General features: G+C 44.8%; 1 protein-coding gene across 2 annotated transcripts in view; it reads left to right on the top strand.

Annotated features, from left to right (window-relative positions):
• The window catches only part of TSNAXIP1 (translin associated factor X interacting protein 1), a 106125-nt gene that overhangs the window by 393 nt on the left and 99266 nt on the right, over positions 1–6466 (top strand). The gene's annotated exons all lie outside the window — the stretch shown is intronic.

Genomic DNA, 6466 nt, shown 5'->3' with positions numbered 1-6466 from the left:
GACCGGTCCGGGCGGGAAACGGGGACACGCGGACCCGGGCCCACTGCAGTGCCGCGCTCGCCCGCTCTCGGGCCGCGGGTTGTGGCTCAGGGCGAGGTGCGTCGGCAGCCGGTGGCAGCGGGACTGTGAGGAGAGGCTGCCCGGCCCCTGGGAGTCACTCCCTGTGGGGAGGCTGAATTCGCCCCCCCCCCCCCCCCCGCCTTCCCCGAGTACCACTGGGTAAAGTAAGACCAGCCTCCTTTAGTAGTAGTCTAGCTTGTGCCAAGTCCCCACCCTCAGCCCAGGCCACCTGTGCCCTTGGCAGCTCCCTGCGCTGGAGAACAGGCCAGGAAGTAGTTGGATGCTGGTGCCCACCTCACTGGACCTGAATCCGCTGCTCACCTCATCCCAGTTTGTGAGAACAAAATAGGCATCATCTCACCTGCCTGTAAGCAAGGCTGGGGCCTGGGCTGTCCTGTGAAAGCACTGAAGATGTAGTCACTTGCTTTCATGGCGGATTTTGAAGAAGGGTGTGGATGGTGAGGTGCACCATTGCCTATAACTCAACATATGTTTTCCTCCAGTTAAAAAGAAACTAGAAGATTGAGTCGCCAGGGGCCTCGGGATAAATTATTCAGTTTAAGATTGAAGGGAAAACAAATATTACTTTACTGGAATAAGTTAAAAACAAGCAAGTTAAAAAATAGGAGGGTCATTACCAGGAGACACTTACAGACAGCAGAATTGCAGAAGAGAAGATAGGTTGGTTAATGGAACATCAGGACCATTAAAAAAAAGAGATGGTTATTAGCACATGTGAAATGAAGAGTTTAGAAGGAATCAGGGAGATGATAATGAGCCATGAAATGAATTGATTCTCTCACTGCTGCCTGAGTAGAAATGCTCGTGCCACTGCCAGATAGTTGGTTTTAGATCTTGGGTGGGGCAGGAATCAAAAGCGGGCGGAGGGAGGGGTGGCTGCATATTCCCCTCCTCCCATCTGTTTTTATTTGCTTTTGAGGCTGAACAACTTTATTAGAATGAAGAAACCCGTATCATCTCTAAATCTTTCATTCTCTTTGTTGGGTTCATAGCTCAAGCACTATGATGCCTGATCTTGGGCTGTATTTAAAGAAGTAGTACTTATTTTCATATTTTGCCTTCTCTTTTTGAAATGGACGAGTTTTAACAACTATTAGTATTTTGACAGCATTATTATCCAGATGATTCACAGTTTGTCCAAACCTGTTGGCTATGAGAGAGACTTTATCCAATTGATGTCCCTGAATTATCAAATCCCAAAGGTATAAACCCAGTAGGTTTAGGATTCTTCTTATCAAGATCCTCTCCCTTTTCTCAGGCCATGACATAAGGGCTAGCGGGGTACTATAGCAATTAATCTGTGTTTGGCATTGGCTGTTTTGGTTGCCTCCAGGTTCTGCATACTTTGGTTAGCCTAACCTTGTTGGTGCTGAGATACTGTGCAACTTTACCTGTTGTTACTGGATGTATCTTTCCTCATTCAGCCATAGGTCTCTTTGTTTACACTTGGGTAAGCTTCAGCAGCATTCTGGTATTTAAAGGATAAACCCTCATGTTTCATACAAATGGCATCTTTCAACTTGACATTCTTGAAGCAGGGCCACTTAGTATAGAAGTCAGCAGTTTTATTCTGATGTGTTGCCTCATGAACAGGGATGGGGGTGATGGGGGTGCTAAGGTGTATGGTTGATAGTCCAAAGGTTGCAAGTTTGAGGCTATAATAGAAGTGTTCATGATGCAATCCTGTCAGATTCCAATGAATCTACAAATTTTGCTATGTACTTTGTCACAACGCACAGAATCAACACCTGATTCTATGGGAAATGAGTAAGGGCTATGGCACTAAGTTTGGGTGCAGCAAAAGAAGCTGATCCAAAGAAAGGATCTGAGAGTTGCAACACTCAACGTGGGAAGTATGACAGGAAGAGGTGGAGAAGTGGTGTTCTTGTTGGAAAGGAAGAAAGTACATATTGCATGTGTGCAGGAAACAGAGAGACTGGTGGAGGATTTATAGGAGTGGAGACAGAAGAAATGGAGTCAGGATGATCCTGTGCAAAGAACCAAAGGACAAAGTGTTGGAAGTTGAAAGGAAGAATGACAGGATTGTGAGAGAGAAACTGGACAATGGAGGCCAATTGATGAGCGTGATGAGTATGTATGTCCCACAAATAGGGAGTCCAGTAGAGAAGGAGAACTAGGAAAAGGTGGATGAGATGATGCAACAGGTTCCAGACAGTGAAGTAGTCATTGTGGGGGTAGACTTCAATGGACAGATTGGGCAAAGTAGAGATCGCTACATGGGGGGGACATAGATTCAGAGACCTCAATGCAGAGGGGGAAAGGATAGTAGATTCTGCAGTATCTTACGGTCTCGCAATTTCAAATACATCCTTCCAGAAACAAGAACATCTGATCATGTACAAGAGTGGACATAGAGAAACTCAAGTGGATTATTTGCTAGTGAGGAAATGGGGTTGGAAAGAGGTGAAAGACTGCAAGATGATCCCAGGAGAGGAAGATACCATGCAACTTAGAATGGTAGTCATGGACATGAGGGTGAAAGGAGTGAGACATAGTTTTCCCAACTCTTTGATATTTAGTAAGTGCTAGAGGTTGCAGCAGGAAAAGAAAACTAAGAGGGGCCTTCAGAGCAGGAGTGTTGGAAGAAATAGGTTGAAGAAATAGAAAACCCTGAAACTTGGTGGCAACAGGTAGTGGATAAGATCAGGAAAAAGAAATCTGAGGAGCGCCATCTAGAAAGATGCCCATCAGGAAGGAAATGTGGTGGTGGAATGAAGAAGTCCAGAAAAAGGTACGGGAGAAAAAAGAGAAGTGTAAGAAAAGGAAAGATGCAGGAGACCCTCTGGACTTTGATGCATACAAAGTAGAGAGGAAGAGTGCAAAGAGGACTGTTGTTAAGGCCAAAAACACTGCAATGGACGATATGTATAAAAGGCTATAAACAAAACAGGGACAGAAGGCAGTGTACAGGACTGCTAAGAGAAGAAAGAGATTGATGAGAGATGTAACGTGAGAATGATCAAAGATGAGTCTGGGAGACTGGTGGCGAACGAAGAAGAGATTAAGGACAGGTGGAAGAACTATTCTGAAGATCTGATGAACAAATAGAACCCAAGAAGTTTGCAAGCAAATGCCACAGAAAGCCAAGGCATGGTGACGGATATCAGCAGAATGGAGGTGAAAAGAGCATTGAACAAAATGAAGAATGGTAAAGCAACAGGACCTGATGATATACCAGTCAAAGTTTAGAAAGTCTTGGGGGAAGAAGGAATCAATATATTGTGTAAGCTGTTTAAAGAGAAGTTTGCAATGGAGAAGATGCCAGGTGAATGGAGAGGGAGTGTGTTGGTGGTGATATTCAAGCAGAAAGGTAATGTCTAAGATTGTGGCAACTGTCAGGGAGTCGAATTGATGTCTCACACTTTGAAAGCATGGGAAAGAGTGGTGGAGAATCAGCTAAGGACTGAGATAGTCATTGGAGAAGGCCAGTACAGATTCATGCTGGGGAGAAGTATCATAGATCTGGTTTTTGCAATAAAACAAATGATGGAAAAATACAGAGAAGGTTATAAAGATATCTATTTCATTTGTATTGATCTGGAGAAAGCCTATGATCATGTACCCAAGGAAGAACTATGGGAGTGTCTAGAGAGTTAAGGTGCCAGAGAAATATGCCAGAACCATCAAGGACATTTATTGGAAATGTACATTGAAAGTGAGAAGCAGCTCAAGAGAGAGAGAGAGTTTTGAGGTGAAGTTGGGCATACGTTAAGGGTCAGCTTTGAGCATGTTCCTGTTTGCAGTACTGATGGATATGTTTACTGAACAAATAAGAAGACCACCCTGGAACATGATGTTTGCAGATGATGTGGTCATTTGTAACAACTGTCTAAAGGAAGTACAAGCTGGATTGGACCAATGGAGAGAAGTGCTGCAGGGAAGAGCAATGAAGATTAGTCTATCCAAAACAGAATATATTCACTGTGATTTCTCTGAGGCACTAGATGCCGGAAATTTGATAATCAATGAAAAACATGTTAAAAAGGTTGACAAATTCAGTAGGCCTGTGTGAAGCGTTAAGTATTTAATTCAGATTTGGCCGATTTGGAGGGACAGTGATTCAATTTGGTGATTCGAGTGTCTGTCCTGATTTGATTCGGCCGAATTGGATTCAGAGACTCGGCCATAGACTATAATGGGGAATCATTAAAATACCTATAATTTTGTCATTTTTTTCCAATTTGGATGAACGCAGCAGGGATGGTAGACCCTTATGAGGGCATGAAGCCTGCTGAGTCTCAAGGAGATAGGTGCAGGCATTTCTGTGAAAGTGCCACTCAAACTGTTGAAAGCAAAATTCGTATCACTTGTGTGTGTTTAGGGGTGTAAGTTGTAGCCATGTTGGTCTAAGGACATAGGCAGACAAGACTGATTGGGTCAATCTGATATCTTTTATTAGACCAACTGAATAGTTGGAGAAATATATCTTAGCAAGCTTTCTGGTTTAAAAACCCTTCATCAGGCTGAGGAAGCATCTGCAATTGGTGTGAATGGAATAAATAGTAAAGAAGCCTAGAGGCTGGGCTGCAGGCAAGAAAGCCAGTCAGTGAAAATGTAAATTGAGGTGTCAGGAGGTGAGAGACAGGCTGGGGGCGCAGGGATGTAGCAGGTAAAAGTGGAGCGGTACCTGGGGAGTCAAATGTCAGGCAGGTTGTAGTGTGTCAAAATTCTAATGTCTATATTGAGTCCATGAGTTTTTATATCCAATAGATTTATGAAATGAGGTTTTTAGGCTTGTCTGTGAAAAGTAGTTTGTAAATTCAAACAAGCACTGAACCTTGCTAACCTCATCACCAGAAGCAAACTTCCTACAGCCCAAAACACACCAAATGGATCCAGACCATACAATGACAAGAAATGCAAAAGCTGCCAACATATCTCCAGTACCTCCACAATTACTATACTACACCCCACAACAGAACCATCACCATTTCTGGATCTTACAGCTTCACCTCCAGAAATGTTATCTCTCTCATCCAGTGCACCAAATGCCCTGATGGAAAATATGTAGGGGAGACCAAACAACAACTGTGCACCAGAATGAATATACACTGGACATTTATTATAAAGACAAGAACACCCAGTTACCAGTGGGGGCACATTTCTCGTAAGAAAACCATTCTCTCTCCAATCTCTCAGTCCTGATCCTCAAAGGGAATTTACAAAACACCTTTTGTAGACAAGCCTACAAACTTCATTTCATAAATCTACTGGGTATAACAACTGATGGACTCAATAAGACATCGGAATTCTGACACACTACAACCTGCTGGGAGGAGTCTATTCCAGACTCTGGAGACTTGGACGGTAAAGAAGATTTTTCTTAGGTCCAGTCTAAAACAGTCTTCCAGCAGTTTGTGACTGTTTGATCTTGTCTTCCCTTGAGGTGCCCTGGTGAGCAGATGTTCTCCAAGATCCTGATGCATACCCCTTATGTACTTAAAGGCTGCCACAAAGTTTCCCCTGAGCCTTCGCTCCACCAGGCTGAAAAGCCCCATGCCTCCCAGCCTCTCCTCATAAAACCTGCTCTCTTGACCTCTAATCATACGTGTGGCTCTCCTCTGGATTCTCTCAAGCTTCTCCACATCCTTTTTGACGTGTGGAGCCCAGAAATGCATGCAATACTCCAGCTGCGACCTCACTAAGGCTGAGTAAAGCAAAAAGATGACATCTTGGGTCTTGGTTGAGATGCATCAGTAGATGCAAGGCAGGATTTTATTTGCTTTGCCAGGTGTGGCATCACATTGGTGGCTCATATTCATCGTGTGGTCAGTCATTACCCCCAAGTTTTTTTCTGGTCATGGTGCTAAGATAAAGCCAGAGATTTCAAGCAGAAATCTGTAATTAGAGATGCACTGATATATCTGTCCATATTGGATCAGCACCAAAAAAAGAAAAATTGACATTATCAGCAAGGGGCTGCCCAGCCAGGACAGGGCAGGGTATTGGACAGACCACGGGCAACTCATCCAGGGTACGCAGCAGAGGGAGGGGGGAAAGTAGCAGGATGGCTCTCTGCCTCTGCACACAACTATGGGGGTCATGTGTCTTCTGGATTTGTGCACAGGGCAAGGGTGGCTGCCTGCTTGGGGCTGGGGGTTGTGCTGGCCTCTTCCCAGCGTGGGGGCTGGGCTGGGGCTGCACTCAGGGAAGGTGGTGGCAACACTGGGAGAGGGGACTATGGGGAATTTTTGGGTGGCTGTAGCCCACCATGTGGCCCCCTCTCTAAGCACTGCCATTCACCCCAAGCACAGCCCTGGTCCAGTCTCTCCACTGGAAAGAGGCCAGTGCAATCCCCAGCCCCAAGCCTGCATCAGGCAGCCCTATTAGGCTGGACTTCGTAGCAGATAGTATTTGTAAATAT

The sequence above is a fragment of the Gavialis gangeticus genome, unplaced genomic scaffold (genome assembly GCF_001723915.1).
Source record: "Gavialis gangeticus isolate Ggan-Ray unplaced genomic scaffold, GavGan_comp1, whole genome shotgun sequence".
Lineage (NCBI taxonomy): Eukaryota > Metazoa > Chordata > Crocodylia > Gavialidae > Gavialis > Gavialis gangeticus.
The sequence above is the reverse complement of the archived record's forward strand: the minus strand, read 5'-3'. Positions and strand labels throughout refer to the sequence as shown.